The sequence below is a fragment of the Rhinolophus sinicus genome, chromosome 3 (assembly GCF_057876585.1).
Source record: "Rhinolophus sinicus isolate RSI-liver-muscle chromosome 3, RSI-T2T, whole genome shotgun sequence".
NCBI lineage: Eukaryota > Metazoa > Chordata > Mammalia > Chiroptera > Rhinolophidae > Rhinolophus > Rhinolophus sinicus.
Genome location: NC_142503.1, coordinates 124,504,340 through 124,520,826, shown reverse-complemented (window position 1 = coordinate 124,520,826; position 16,487 = coordinate 124,504,340).

Below are 16,487 nucleotides of genomic sequence, written 5' to 3'. Positions count from 1 at the left end.
CCCCCCAAAAAAAAAAAATCCTGCACACAGATTTCTATAATAACTTCATCATAATTGCCAAAACTTTGAAGCAATCAAGATGTCCTTCAGTAGGTGAATGTACAAATAAACTGTGGTACATGCAGACAGTGGAACATTATACAGACATAAACTATTTGTCATGAAAGGACATGGAGGAAACTTAAATGCTTATTACTAAGTGAAAGAAACTACTATGAAAAGGCTATACAAACTATGACATTTTGGAAAAGGCAAAACACTTATAGAGATGATAAAATGATCAGTGGTTGCCAGAGGTTAGGAGGGGAGGGAGGAATGAATAGGCAGAGCACAGCGGATTTTTAGGGCAGTAAACTATTCTGTATGATACTATAATGGTGGATGGATTTCATTATACATTTGTCAAAACCCATAGAATATACAACACCAAGAGTGAACTCTAATAAAAACTGGTCTTTTGGAGATACTGATTTGTCAGTGTAGGTAACAGATGTACCTGTCTGATGTAGGATATTGATAGTGGGAGAGGCTTTGTGTCTGTGAGGGCAAGAATATGGGCACTCTCTATACTTTCTGCTAAATTTTACAGTGAATCTAAAATTGCTATATGTCATATATATATATGTCATATATATATACATATATGTCATATATGTATACATATATGTCATATGTATATACATATATATGTAAATAAATAGGATTACAAAAGAAACTTAGAAATACAGCATCAAAATATTTTTAAATATTTTTAAAAGTTTACATTATAGTAATATATTTACTTTATAGAAACAAATAACATTATCAAGCAATAGCTCTATTACTAATATCTTGAAATAATAAAAGTAAATAGTGTCTTGAGAAATTTGCAGCAACTATAGTGTTATAAAATATCTGCATTTTAATTTTCAGAGTCACAGGTGCTACTAATAATTGCAGAGATTAACAAAAATAAATTGTAATTGGTTTTTCCAACCAACTTCCCAAGTACTATGAATTCTACCCAAAAATCTTTTGGAGATTTAGGAAACAAAGGTTAAGAACCATAATCGGAATGTCTTTGTAAGGCAGAGGCAAGTTCTCTTAGTGAGACAGTTCAGTTAGCGTGATGATGAGAACTGATTCTGAAATCTCAGCCTAGAGTCTGCTTTTTTCAGTTTTACAAGTAAGGTAGATCTACACCCATTTAGAAAATATTTCTACTTATGCTAACAACAGTGGCTTCTTTTTCTACAATAAGAAATTTCTTATATATGGTAATAAGAACAAAGAATGCATCAGGAATATAGGAATGTAGGTACTCTATACTCTTTCTCTACCAGCTCAGCTCCAATCACAAGAGTAATAGCTATCGAGTTGTGCATTTTGGAGTTAGAGATGAGATTTCCTTTGGGAAACTAACAAATATAAACAAAACACTAAACCAAAAAAAAAAAAAAATCTACATTATCTAAGGGAATTTACACAATCAGAGCTGGGACTCATATACAGGTATGTATTATTTTAAAATCTATGTTCTTTGCATGTTGCTTATTGCTACACTATATTGTCTCCATTTTAATTTCATCCAAGAGAAAGGCTGTGCCACAGAGAAGTCCTACATCTTTAAGAACTTCTCATTGTACAACACCCATGTAAAATAAACAAACGAATAGGTGTTTTAAGAGACAAGTGATATTTTTTAATAATGTTATTACTTAAATAATTTTGGTGTTTCCCTATTTATACTTAATCTCAAGGAAGCATTCCAGTATATATGTGAGAATAAATGGAACATGAATAAAGTAGTCTAAAATCCTTAAAAACAGATTAATGATGTTACTAGTTCCCTAGATATCACTTTGTTGAGTTATGGAAGGAGATACAATAGAGAGATTGTTTTAAATCCAACTTAAGGTTGGATTATCTTTTGTATGGCAAGTGAGCAAGACTAGAATATGTGTGAATGTGCTAGTAAAAGAGAAAGAAAGAGCAAGAGAAGAGACTCAGAGAATTCAAGGTTCATACCCAATAATGCAGTCTAAACTATCATCCAAGGCCAGCATCTGAGAGCTATTCAGATCAGTTCTGCGCTATAAAAGTCGCTGTCCTAAGGATGAAGCTTTTTATGGATTTTTTTTTCATGCCAAGAACTTTATTTCAAAGGGAGATTTCAATTGCATTCTGTCGGACCTCAATAAATCTAAGCCAACAACTGAACTGCCAGAGGGAACGATAAAGCTGAATGAGATCTAAAAAGATTTACTATTAGGCAATGTGCGGAGAGAAATTCATTCAACCATTAAAAAATATATTTTCCAACCAAAAGAGAAAAAAAAATGACATAGGAGTCAGTCTATATCAACAGATTGCTGATGAAATCCAGAGTTATGAATTTAGCGGAGGTCTACAGCATTGCCTGTATCATCATCTACATCTCACAGCATCCAGTGATCTTCACAGAAAAAAAAAAAAAAGAAAAAGAAAAATGAGAGCAACACACATTTTGTGGAATGCATCATCCTTAAAAGTCTACAGAGGAAAGCAATTCCCACTAGGTTTAACCTGTGAATTGTGTCTGAAAATACAGTTATTACAATTTTCCATTTCTGAGCTGATGGCTGGCTGTGCCCACCTTTCTGTAAAGCTGAATTGCTTATATGTGAAGCAGGAGGGAAAGTCAATGTAAAATAATATAGAAAGTTGTCATGAGTAAACTTCTAGAGGATTGATATGATTGTTTTAGGATTGACTACACCAAATGAAACACCTGAATTTACTTTCTTTTTTTACATGTCTCCTTTATTGTTCTGTATTTTTAGCAAAGTCATGGCAATACTAACTTGCATATATGCATGTATAAATAATTTAAAGCTTTGTCATTTCATTAATGTCTCTCCCAACCATTTTTATTATTTTGAAAATGCTTTTTTTAGTGAAATGAAAAATCGGAACTATGAAATAGTATATTTAGGCCTCCCTATCTTCACCAATTTCCTTGTTATTTATGTCAGTATGAGTATATATCATCCAATGTAGCTATATTAACTCCTACATATTGTTTTTGACTTGACTAAATTAAAGGGGAGACTTACTTGATGGTTAGAATAGGACAAAATCAAATGAATCATTGCTGTGGATTGGGATATGTAGATAGATACACAGATAATTCACATGCAGAATTCTAATCTTGGCCTACTGACAAAGATTGCTGGTAATAATGCAATTGTCCAGGTTTTTTCACCTGAAAATAATCTAAAAAATTAATATGATGAGTCAGCAAGAAAACAGTGCCTTATGTGGACTATAAGAGTTGTATCCTCACTTTTAAAAAAGTATGTTTTTTATTCATTTGAACTTTATCAAAGTTTATTAAGACTTTTCTTGAGACTGAATAGACCTACATTTGTGCATCTGTTTTGCCTCTTGGTACTTTAGCAAACAGACTCACCTACCACCAAAGAAGCTGCTTATTACCACTGTTTCTTAATATCTAAAAGTACCAGAAATGTGGAGTTTGAAGGTGATGCCCTTTGTTTACATTTTTAACTGAGGAGGAAGATAATTTTTAAAAATAGATGGCTATGTCCTATAATCTAAAAGTATCATAGTAGGTTAGGAAAGATAATAATGTTTATTTGCTGTTTGTTGTCTCAGTTTTTTCTATCAGTAAAATATTTAATACTGTAGCTATCTCTTCAATAAATTATTTTAACAAAAAAAATGCATATGTAATACATAGCAATCTCAAGAGTAATGGAGAAAAAAAACCTTTGAGATTAAATGAGAAAAAGAGAAAAAATTGAGTTCTTGTAATCTTAAAATTGGGAAAGAGATTTTTACAGTATTGAGAGTAACAGGTGAAGGAACAGACTTTAGGGAATATCCAGGTTTGGAAAATTTTATACTATAGTATGGTTTATAGTAAAACTATTAAAGTCTGAGGTTTACTAAATTTCTCTTCATAAAAAGAAAATAAAGGGTACTCTTGATACAACAAATAATATTAAGTATCAGTTTTAAAAAATCCCATACTCATACTTTCTGGTAATTTACCTACCAATATAGTGTCATTTATCTAGGAAAGATTTGTTGGCCGGGGAATGTAATCATCAGTACAACTTGAAATGTATAAATTACCTTGTAAATTACATTGATTTTTATGTGTAATCTAAGTACTACCCAGGATCCTATGGGGCTAGGGTCTAGTACAAACTCTATAACATAGGAGAGTATTAAAAGAAATGTGGCCCTGTTGTCCAAGGTCATACACATAGTTCTAATTTTTCTAATCATTCTCTAGCATTTCGCAAAGAACATTAAGGGATATCTAAATCATAGTATAAAACTGTCCAAACCTAGATATGCCCCAAAGTTTTGTGTTTTGTTTTGTTTGTTTTTCTTCACCTGTTACTCTCAGTACTATAAAAATCTCTTTCCCAACTTTAGGATTACAAGATCCAAATTTTTATTATCCCTCATTCATTTAATCTTAATAATTTTTTGCTTCTGTAAATGAATCTTTTGTTTTTAAATAAAACATCAACTCTGATTTTCAAGTTCTGTCTCTTCACCCTAATTTTCTGAGTATCCATCACAAAATTTAGGACTCAAGCTGACTGTCTGTCTTATAAGGTGGAGGAGCTAGGAAGGTTAGGTACAGAGACAGAAATCTCTTTGGAGGTTGATAAATCCCAAGATTACATGGCAGAAAGTGATATAGGAATAAATATTGTTATCACTTACATTTATGTCTTTTTATTGCTGTTACATGTGTATCAGTCTGTATGAATATGTTAATTTGTTCCTTTGAGAAAAATGTTTTCTAATCTTTTGCTGAGGAAAAAAAATTAGGTTTCTGTAACTATATATTTTTAAATAATGTCAAACTGTGGGGACCTGCCTTTTAACTTTACCCAGTTATAATACATTGGTCTGATCTTCTTTTCATCAAACAGCAAAACAAACCTGTTTGCAGTATATGAGTTCTCAAAAATTATCTTCTTTTAAAATTTTCTACTGTAAATCATTTTTTTAGCTAAAATTGATTTATTACCAATCTCTGTGAATATGCATTACCGCCGTTTGGATTAATCAATTCACCAAAAAGAGAAAATATTTCAAAATAAAACAGAAAACACACATAGTTTATGCAATCTAGCAAATAATTCCAGTCAGAAAGAACTTTTTTCATTGAAATGTTAAAAGTTTACATTTACTGTTCTTAGAAGTATTGCTATGTGGAGAGTGCTTTCGTGTGTGTGTGTGTGTGTGTGTGTGTGTGTGTGTGTGTGTGTTATTCCACACACTTCATAAGGAAACGCATGAACACAAGAACTAGGTATAACTCATTTGGCACTCTCCCTTAGACTGTTAGATTGCCTAATGCATGATTTCTATTAGTACTTTTGGAAGAAATACGGAATTTGTAAGAGACTCATAACAGTCAAGTGTGCCAAATAATTGGTGGGTACAGGAGAGGCATGAAGAAAAGGAAACAAAATGGGAAAAAGATGTGGACCCATGAGGAAGTTTAAAAACTGCCTGGTTTTGCCTTTTGTTAGCCCCGTTGATACGTGTGCTTGATTCAAATGATTGACAAATTACAGAACAAAATGTGTTTTCTAAAATTTTTGTAATATGATTTTAAATAGATCATGTTATTTATTTCCTTCATGATTTTTGTTTTCATTTAATACATTTGGAAGGATAATAATCAGTAAACTAAATTTAAAAAGACACATATTTTGCTTAAATAATGAAAAATAAGATTATAGAGTACAATTATTATATTCTAAACAGACAGTAACATTCAATCTAACCATACAAAGATTTGAGAAATGGGTGTTAGAGTTCTTAGAATAGATTTTTAAAAAGATATTAGAAGAAAGCTCGGTGAAAACCACAACTATTTGAGGTAAAGAAGTCGAGTTAGAAAATGCAATAATTAATAGTAACTTTTTTTTTAAATTTACAACAAGCAAAGCAAATCCATAGTGGCTCTGGAGTTTGCACTTTGTATCATTAAAAAGACAACATTTTGGACGAAGTCGATTTACTACATTTAATACACATCCTGTCTTCTGTGATCTAGAAACTCTCAATTCCATTTCTAAAGAACAACATCTCAGCTCAAGCAACAGAGAAATGGATCATCACAGTGATGGTAGTAGTTTTAGTGTTGGAGGAGATAGTTTGTGTGGGAGTTTAGGGGTTTTCAGAAGAGAGTGACCTACACAGGGAAGAGAAAACAATATAAGGCCTTCCTTGTCTACTGATGCTTCCATTGTCCTACTAGCCTAATCTTTCCTAATCACATTTCCAGAAAGACTACAGAGTCTGATTGTTGATACTTGAACACTGGAGCAACAATTTGCCACTCCAGCAGAATATGCAGTGTCCTGCGGCTAATGGAACAGAACTTAGTAGGAACTTTGAGGTATCTTCCAGCATGGCTTTTCTAAACTAGCAGTCATGATGTTAGGTTCATCTGTAACTTCTAATACATACCTCGTTATTATTAGGTAAGGAGGAAAGAAACATTTTTAGAGGTTATATCCAGTTTAGCCATTGTCACAAATAGCTACAAAATAAATGAGCAGGTTATCTTCTTTGACAATTATTTAAGAGAGACCTAAATATCATTTTCCCCCTATATCCATATATTTCTTGAAGTTGGAGTTGAAGAATATCTTGAACATATTAAGATGAATATGAATCAGTATGTGTGATACTGAGATCCATCATGTTAGGCATTTTAACATATCACTGAATAAGGGCCGGGGAGGGCAGAGAGGTGTCGATAAAGAAACAATACATGTAGTCATGTCTCCTGTCCTTAAGCAATGGGTTTTCTGGGAAGCATAAGCTGATAGACCTGAAGTAACAGCAAAGAAAATAAAGTTAATTGTATGGTATACAAGTTTATGCTGTAACTATTCAAAAGAGGGGAAATGCAGACAGTGGGGATAATTAAGGAATTCTTTATTGGAAAAAAATGGACTGGTTTGTTTGCATATTGAAGGTTGGTGGGAAAATGAAACTTAGGAGAGCAACACAAGGGAAGAGAAAAACTGGGATGAAGCCACAAATCAAGGACAGCAATAGGAGCAGAAGGGAGAAAATGTTTTTGAAAGCTTTGTAGTTTTGCTTAGCATAACACACACTTCATAGACAAATTGTTTTTAATACTTAAAAGTCCCGTAATGTTCTATTTTCTGTATTTTAAAATAGTATTGCATTCTGGATTTGCAAATATTCTGAATTTTTTAGGGACTCTTTATTTAGTATCATTTTGTCTCTCTTCTTTTTTACCATTTTGACATTAACAAATCCCATTTCCTTCACATTAACACATCCTGGCTTCCTGCCATTTGCTTATTATCACCTCCAGCGAAGAAAACCAAAAAAATAAATAAATAATTAAGAAAAACTACACACTAGTCATTTACTCTAGCTCTTAACCATTTTACTAATACTTTGGATAAGAAAGGCTCTAATAAGGCTTTAGGGTTTTCTGTGAAGTTTTAACTACTCAGACATCGACAATTTAGCAAATATCTTTTAGGACGGAAATGAAGGAATATTTGCTAATCATATTTTTTTCATCCTGACACTATTAAAAAAAAAGAAATTGAGATCTTGAGGAAATGTAGTAATATTAGCATGCAGGATATAACTTTAAAAATATTCTATGAATAGAATTTGAGTATGTCTAACACAGTTTATTTCAGTGATTTGGATTTTGTTTGTTCTTGGGTTATTTATTATGTATATATTGCATAATATATATTGCATATTTTCTAGTTAATTTTGTGAATATATAAATATATACATATATATTGAAAGTGTACCATTGTGATGTAATATACCTAAAATCAAGAATAAAAGAGATATGATACAAGATATGATAAGAGACTGAATGTTAGAGAATTCCTGAGAAAATAATGGAGAGTAGAATGTGCTGAGGGACAATATGAGTTCCTCTTAACCACCTAATAGTTAAAGAATTATTATTAGTCTAGAAAACACAAAGAGTCCTGCCTACTCTTTAAGAGATCCTCTAACTTTTGGTTTCTACAAACCAGAAAGACTGCCAATTTTTTTAGTTTTCCAAGAAATAACCATTAAAAATAACACTAAAAATGGTTGTTATGATTATCTATGGAAATGAAAGTGAATTTAAAAGATATGAAGGGGGTTACCTTCACTTTCATTCTATATTCTTAGATATTGTCTTTAGAAGTACTTATTACCCTTGTGCGTAAAAATATTAAAAATGTAACAAAACTATCTAGTATTACATTTAGTTATCTGATATTGATAGGATATTTACTTCTCTGTTGTTTAAAATCACAATCACTTTACAGTAAAGTTCTTTACAGTAAAATAATTTAAAAATGAAAACATTATATTGTTTTTATTTTGTTGTTTTGCCATGGATCCATTAACAGCAGCAACCATAATGATGATGATAACAGCTAATATTTAAAAGCACATATTATATACTAAACACTATTGAAGATACATACATACACATGTGCATGTATATACCCATTCATTTAATCCTCAAGTGAAAATAAAAATAATAACACTATAATCCAGGTACTATTTAATCATACCACTTAATAGAGAATAAATATATGGCTTAAAGAGAGTTAATGTATTATAATAATGCATTGTCCAAATATACTAACTTGCCCAAGATCTTACAGTTATGTGGATGAAGCAGAATTTAAACACAGACAGTTGTTAAGGATTGGCCTCCATTCTTACTATTTTATAAATGTAAGGAGTTGCACAAAACTCTAAATTGCTAGAGGGAAGAATCATGAAACTAGTAAAGGTAAAGATAGACAACATGTACTAAGTTTGGAAATTCTTGGGGAGAAGTGCCAACAGTGAGGTTGGTTTTGAAAGAAAATGTAGTGACACTCTCATCCTGGATTTCAAAGGAGGGATGCCTAGCAAATGTTTTGCCTGTTAAATTTCTCTGTGCTTCCGATTGGTAAATAATCAAAGGATTTCTATTTTTCCAGTAATTTTTGTTTTCCTCAACTTTTTATCACTATTTCAAATAGATATACTTTTGAGTTTTCTGTTGTCATCAAATGATGATTTGGGTGAACACAGCAACTGAATATTTTGGTATTTGTTATTTGCCATGAATGCATTTCAAGTCTATATATTATAAATTTTGTATTATAAAACTAAGTGTACTTTTAAATATATGCACATATATTCATATGTGACATAATTTCAAATGGGCTTTTGGTAACTTTAACACTGTGATAAATTTCTGTACACATATTAGTTAATACTACTTTCAACAACAATAATATTTAATTATAATATTTAACATTTTATATTCAATTTTTGCTATTTTGAATTTTTAAATATATTTTCAATACAGTTTTAAATATTCATTAAGTCCAAAATTTCCAGACCCTGAAGTATGATTTCAGTATGGATTATTGGGCATCATGGGATTCTCTGAATTATGAGAGAAAGAAAATGAACTCTTGTAGTCCAAACAGAACTTTTTTTTTCTTTTTTTTTTTTTTTTCCAATTTTGTAGTGAATGCTGTCTATTTGGCTCTGTAAGAGCACCATCTGGTGGCATCCAAGACTTCCAAAACAATTTGTAGACATCATGACTTCCAATGATGTGGTGGGGTATAGCGGTAAACTTATTAGAATGTAAATTTATATATTTTAGATCTGTTTGTTCTAAGTTCAAAAGGCAATTATTATTTTGTGTTAATGATCCATAAATAAAATCAAATACTATGACTAAAGTACATAAGTGTCTATCCTCCATAATGAGAAAAAAAATATTTTTTTTGATTGCTGACTATTAGGCAGAAGTTTACAATGACTAAGGCTTAACAGGGAAATCAACTTGCTTCTAATTGAAATATGTTATCCTTGTTAAGGCTGTATTTGAGAGCAGAGAAGCTGTTAAAAATGGAAAACGTACATTGCCAGACATTCTATTTATTCTAATCCTCTGAACTTGCAAAATATGTAAAAATTGCAAGTATTTTTTTACTGAAAATACTACTAAATGTTGGGATTATTTTAACTGAGCTTTCGAAACATCTGTTACATTCACAGTCTTGCCAGGACCATCCCCATAAAAGTACATGTTGTGCAAGAAACATGTGTAGAATAGTGCATGGCTTACTCGCTGGTAACACGATATAGCTTCAGTGTTGAATTTAACAGAAAATACTATCCAATATTCTACTTGTAATATATTTTTTAAAGAAACAAAATGTTCTAGAAAAACAAATGTAGTGTTTTTTACAAATACCTACCAAAAATAATTATATAAACATGTGTAAGAACAATTACTACTTATAAGTTAGGAATATAAGGAACCAATTTTAGTAAGTCTTAATTATTTCCATACTAAAATAAAGCAAGGATCAATATTTCTTCTCTTTTGGTTAATTAAGGATATGTTTGTTCTCCTGTATCAAGTGAAGAATTGAAATGTATGTATATTAAATACATTTTGTAAATTTTCAGGTCAGCAAATCTCTTCTTAACACATCCTTTAGAATTCAAATTATAAATTATTTGATATTAATTGTGACTCTGTTGGTGAAATACCTATATGTTTCACCAATATTGCCAATGCTAAAGAATTTAAGTTCTGGAATCAGACTGTCTGTATTTGAACCTCTTTCTCCTTCCTAGCCACGCTTTTGGACCAGTTGCTTCTCTAGGTCATAGTTTCCTTACCTATAAAATGGATATAAGAGCATATAGATGATTAAAAACAAATAAAGAAAGACTAGAAGAGTGCCTACTTTTATCGAGTATTAAGTATTAGCTGGTATCTATTGAAATGTTTTCATAGAGATATTCATTTGACTCCATTCTGTAATTTCCTATGACAGTACATTTAACCAACATTTCATGTGTGTCTTAATGCAATGTAAGAGTCACTTTATGATGTATAAATTATACTTCTATGGCAGAATTTCCTAGCTAGGGCTGAGAGTGAGTTCCAGGTGCCATGGCCATTGGTGACCAGAGTCCCTGGATTTATTTCCATTGTCTGTGATCACCCCTCTCTGTCACTACTCTGTGCTAAATAAATGTTTATGTATGTAATGGCATGTAAACTGCAGAAAACATTGCTCTAATTGATGGTGTGAAGCAATTTATATCGCTAAAATCACCATATTTAAGAACTAGTCATACATGTTTCAATAATCCATCATGTTAGACAGACTTTAAGGGCTCATAATACATGGAAACAATACCAATGCAAATTCTAAATTAGAGGTTTTAAATGAATAGTTTTTATACACAAATATATGGAATTCTAGTAAATATCTCTAATTGCCTAATTGAAGGATCAAAAAACGTTGTCAATTTCCTTTACTATTAGCTGGTCTTGCCATAACAACACCAAGTTGTCTGAATTCTAGATTTTCTCATAATAAATATGCTGTTTCTCATAAGCATCAACATCCTTCCTTCACTTGCTTATAAAAATGTGTCTGTTTTCATTGTATGATTTTTTTAAAACAATTTCACGATGTGTGACTCACTATTGATTTTTTTCAGATATCATCTCATTTAAATCTACTTTTAAGTATTTCATTTTGGGTATGGCCTACCAAATCAAAACAATTCATGTACTAAAAAAAATAATAAATTTTCATCCATGAAGCCAATTCAGAACAATAAAAATTGAAAGAATAAATTGAATATGTTCAAGAAGATGTTTTGATATGAACATATGATTTAATCCCAGAGCTCAATCATTTTGTTTTGAAAATAACAAGTTAATGGTTAAAAACAACTTTGTGCCAAAATGATTTCACCTATTATGAAGATATGACCAAATAATTTAGCAGGCTCTATATTCTTCCATCTGATTTTTGCATATATGTATTCGTTACCTAAGGATAATATTGTTTAAATAGGAATAAAATTTTATAGAGCAGGAAATTACAGAAATGAGTTGTATACAAATAAAGCACAAATAAACTAAGGTTATCTAAAAGTATAATGAACTGTTGATTAATAATACATTAGCAGTTAACACAAAAATCAAATTAGTCATCTAAAGAAGTTTGCATACATATGTTTCCCTTGTCATTGATGGGGCTGTAGTCGTTTTTAAAGCAAGTATGCTTGTATGATGAGTTCATTTGGTATTCAGTGTAATAGCATAGATAATAATGAAGTCATTTGACTCCCATTATATAAACATTAGATAAAGGATACCTATATTAAAATGCAACTCTTATGTTTGTGCTTATTTTTATCTTCATTTGTACACAGTACTAAATCTTTAAAGTTGAGCTTTTATGCAAATTGTTGACATTTATAACTTTGGAACTTGACTGACTTTTATGGACAAAAACATCCCATTACATTGTTCTAGATTCCAAGATAAAACAGCAATTGGGTCTGTTAAAGGGTGCTCTTGTGGTTATTACCCAGTTGTCTCATCTGATTCTCCCCTTCTCACTTTTTGGTTGTTTCTTTAATGGAAGCGAGCATTCCCAAGAACATCTTGAGAAAAATATACCATTTTACAATATCTTTGAAATGTTTGATTTTATTTTTTTCTTGGATTTCTACTAATTTCTTTTGTTGAATACATTATTTTTTTTTCCATTCAAAGGTAATTAAACTCAAATAAAATGAGAATTTTATTATAAAATTATCAGATTTTTCCATCCAGAAGCTGCTACAACTGGAGGATTATCGTTAAAAAATGACAAGCAATTCAGCTTATTTTTCTATTGGATGACATGAGTTATTTCTACAACATTATGTGGCATAAACTCTTTTTTGGGGAGAGGGAGGGATTACACTAGTTATTCTCCCTCATGTTTGTGTTTCTAAGAAATTGCCCATTTCAGAGTTTGGAGCACCAAGTAGATGTCAGTTTTCTAATTTCAAAAAACAAGAAGACACACAAAGCATATTAAAATTCTTCTTGTATATTGTGTATATGTTCAAGATTTCTTGCAACTCCTCATGTACTTGTATAACAACATAGAGTTTTTAAAAAGTTTATAATTATAACAGGGTACTGAGTAATTATAATGTTGGAATAAAAGTTATGCTGTAGAAGCACAGAAAATTTGGATTACTTTTTTATTTTTCATGACCTGTTACAGAGAATTCCAAGATAGGTCTTACTTAAATTACAGAGAGTGTAGGAGGTTTAGTTAGACTGAAGTCTTCAACTAAAAAGGCTTATTCTGTATAATGCAAAAAGTATGACAAGTATGGCACAGTCTTTAAAGTTGATAAAAATTAAAGATGGAAAAAGTTTAGTAGAAACAGCTTAAACTTAAAAGATAGAATTGGTAAGTCTTCCTGCATCGGATCACTCCCTTCACCCTTCTCCAAAACCATTGTCTGCAAGACTGTTCTTCCTTTAGGTCTCAAATTTGAAGAGAAACCACCGTCTAGCTCTTTCTGGGTTGAATTCTCCTCAGTCAGATTCTGATCTACTTCTGCATTTAAACTAATGTGATGTGTTGTTTTATTCTAACTGTATTAAAAAAAAATCTGAGTTGATTAACATAGAATAGTTGGAAAAAGGAAGGTATTTTAACTGCTGTTTCAGATAATGGTGGATACGCTTTTAGTAGTATAACAAAATTAAACAATGGTAATTTCTCAAAGAGCATTTGTAGTGTTGAATGTAAAACCATATCAATGAAATTTTCATAAGCTTGTTATACAAAACTCCATTGACCTATCATACATTTTCGAATGAATCTTTTATTTATACATGATATTGTCATATTATGTTTTGGTCATTTGTAAAATATAAGTTTGCTGAATTATACAGATATTCAAAAGGATAACTCATTTCATTATAAAATACCAAAACTTCATATTATTAGTATCACTAATGGTGTCAAAAAAAAAAAAAAAAAAGCCTTTAAGTATTGCAAAGCTCTCAAGTTCAAGGTGGCAGATACAAGTTTTCTAAAATTCCAATTTTCATTTCCAAGCTTGAATATTATCGTTGGTAGCAAATATCATGAGTTATTTTTTTCTTGAAGTCTGAGCCTTACTTAATTTATTAGAAAATGTCTGTCAAATACCCATGTATGAATAACTGAGGTTGTCTGTCAATTGGTATTTCATATAAAAATGTTTCTAAGTGTAAAACAGGTATACATCACTTTTCTTTACAACCACCATCATATTCAAGTATGTTGCAGATGTGCTTTATATATACTTCCCATTTTGTAACAATGAATATTAAAAAGATGTACTCCTATGGTCAAGATATAAAAATATGATTTTTACTGCTTCGTTAAGGACATTCTTAAGTGAAACTGGCTTTTTGTTTTGTTTTGTTTTCTCATTACAAATGTGTCACAGTGTAGAATAAAAATTAATATCTCCAGTAACAGGTAAAAGTAATAGCATATTAGCTTCCTAACAAGATGCATTAAGATAGACACAATACAACTTTTATGACATTCTCACCCTAAATTAATAACTTTAATTGAATCGTGAGTAAACTGATTAAAAATCCAAATTTAAGCTCATTCTGCAAAATAGCTGGCCTTTTCACTTCAAGAGTCAAAGTAAAAGGCAAAGAAAGACTGAGAATCTGATTCAATGAAAAGAAGATTGAGGGACATGACAGCTAAATGCAACTGTTATTCAGGATTAGAATCTGGACCCGGGAAACGTTTCTCTTCATTTACAGTTGGTTGAAAGAACAAAAATACAAAAAGGAGAATTATGTTGTAAATGTCTGATACCTCTACATACTAAAACCAAATATTTGATCATAATTTATTTAAAAAAATATATACTAGGATATCAAAGGCATAGCAGACATAATAAATTATAAAATATAATAGTTGGACAAAAACACAAACATCTCCAAGGAATGACTAGCATCTTAAAGCTTTAACTGACTAGTAATATATGATTGAGATTTCAGTTAATTTCTCAATCTTAACTATTTCTTGAAAACTAAAAGTAAAGGACAGCCTCAGGGAAACGTATGATGATGGCTGACTGTATATGTATCTACCAAGCTGGAAAGAATGGCAGTCATGAGAACCACAACATGAAAGTTATCTAAAAAAGCCTGAAGTGCTTATAGAGATATCCTCCACCCTCTTGTCCCCATTCCCTACCACTCTTTCCTGAGATTGTTTGTTTGTTTGTTTGTATACTTTATAAGTTTAAAATATAAATATAAATCTTGATTTAATACCATTGTTCACTATGATACTTATTATCCGTTCTGATATTATACCATACTCCCTATAGTGAGCTTTCTCTTTCAAATTTTCTCCCAGAATCTGGATTTCCTAGTACTGTATTTCCCTGAAAATAAAACCAGGCCTTATATTAATTTTTACTCCAAAAGACAAATTAGAGCTTATTTTCAGGGGCTGTCTTATTTTTTTCATGTACAACAATCTACATTTATTCATGTAGAACATTTTACATTTATTCGAATACAGTCATGTCATCTTCTTCTGGAACATTGTCATAACTCTCCAAACCCTGAATTCTGGGTTGAATTTCTTGTGACTCCATTTCCTGTAGAACCATTGTCCCCAATCTCTATATCCAGCAATAGAGCTCTCCTTAAATGAGCACTTCTTGTCCATTTAGCCTACTCGTAGTGCATTGGCAACACAGCTGTCATTGGTTTTTATCCCATGAATTTTTCACCCAAGTCATGACCTCTTGCAGCTATGTTTCACAGAGTTTCCACGCTGATTTCTCTCCATCCTATTTTCAATGTAGCCATTGATGTCCATACACAAATGTTCCTTGAATGGCTTGTTTTTTGCAATATTGAGAGTATGGAGATAGGCAGTCATTCCTGCGGGAATCGTTATTTGATCTATTCTTCTATTTGCAAAGAAGTTCCTCATGTCTTTAGCATGGTCAGTGCTGGCTGAATCCCAGACTAGCAGATCTCTTTGGCCATCTCACAAAACAAGTGGCAGCATTAAATTGACCCACTTCCTTATAACTGCTTGTGTGCATCAGGCTTTTCGGTTTCAAGAACGTAAATGCCTGAAACACATTCAACCTTATCTTTCTTGCCCTTAGTGATGATTAGAGGTGGGGCTTTCTTTCCATCCAGACAAATTGTCAAAATACAGGTAACGTGCACTTTCGTAACTGGTGGAGGGAATGTCGATTTACGAGGCACTCCTCTGATCAATGGTCGTTTGAGATCCTTGGCCCATAAACAACTGCAGTTTCATCCATAGCAATCATGTTGGAGAGTGGGTATTTAGAAAAGTTGATGCCATCAACAAAGGACTTGAATGCAAGTGCATGTTTAATAACTTCAGTATTTTCCAGCTGGAACAATGTTGTCTATCATAGAGACAGTTCATATCGCTGAAGGATGCCATCCAGCCAGTGCTGTGATGCTTTGAATTCTTCTGGGGATATTTCTAACTGTGGTGCCATTGCAAGGGCAAATGCTTGAATATCAGCCCTGTACACAACCAAAGCCTTTGCTC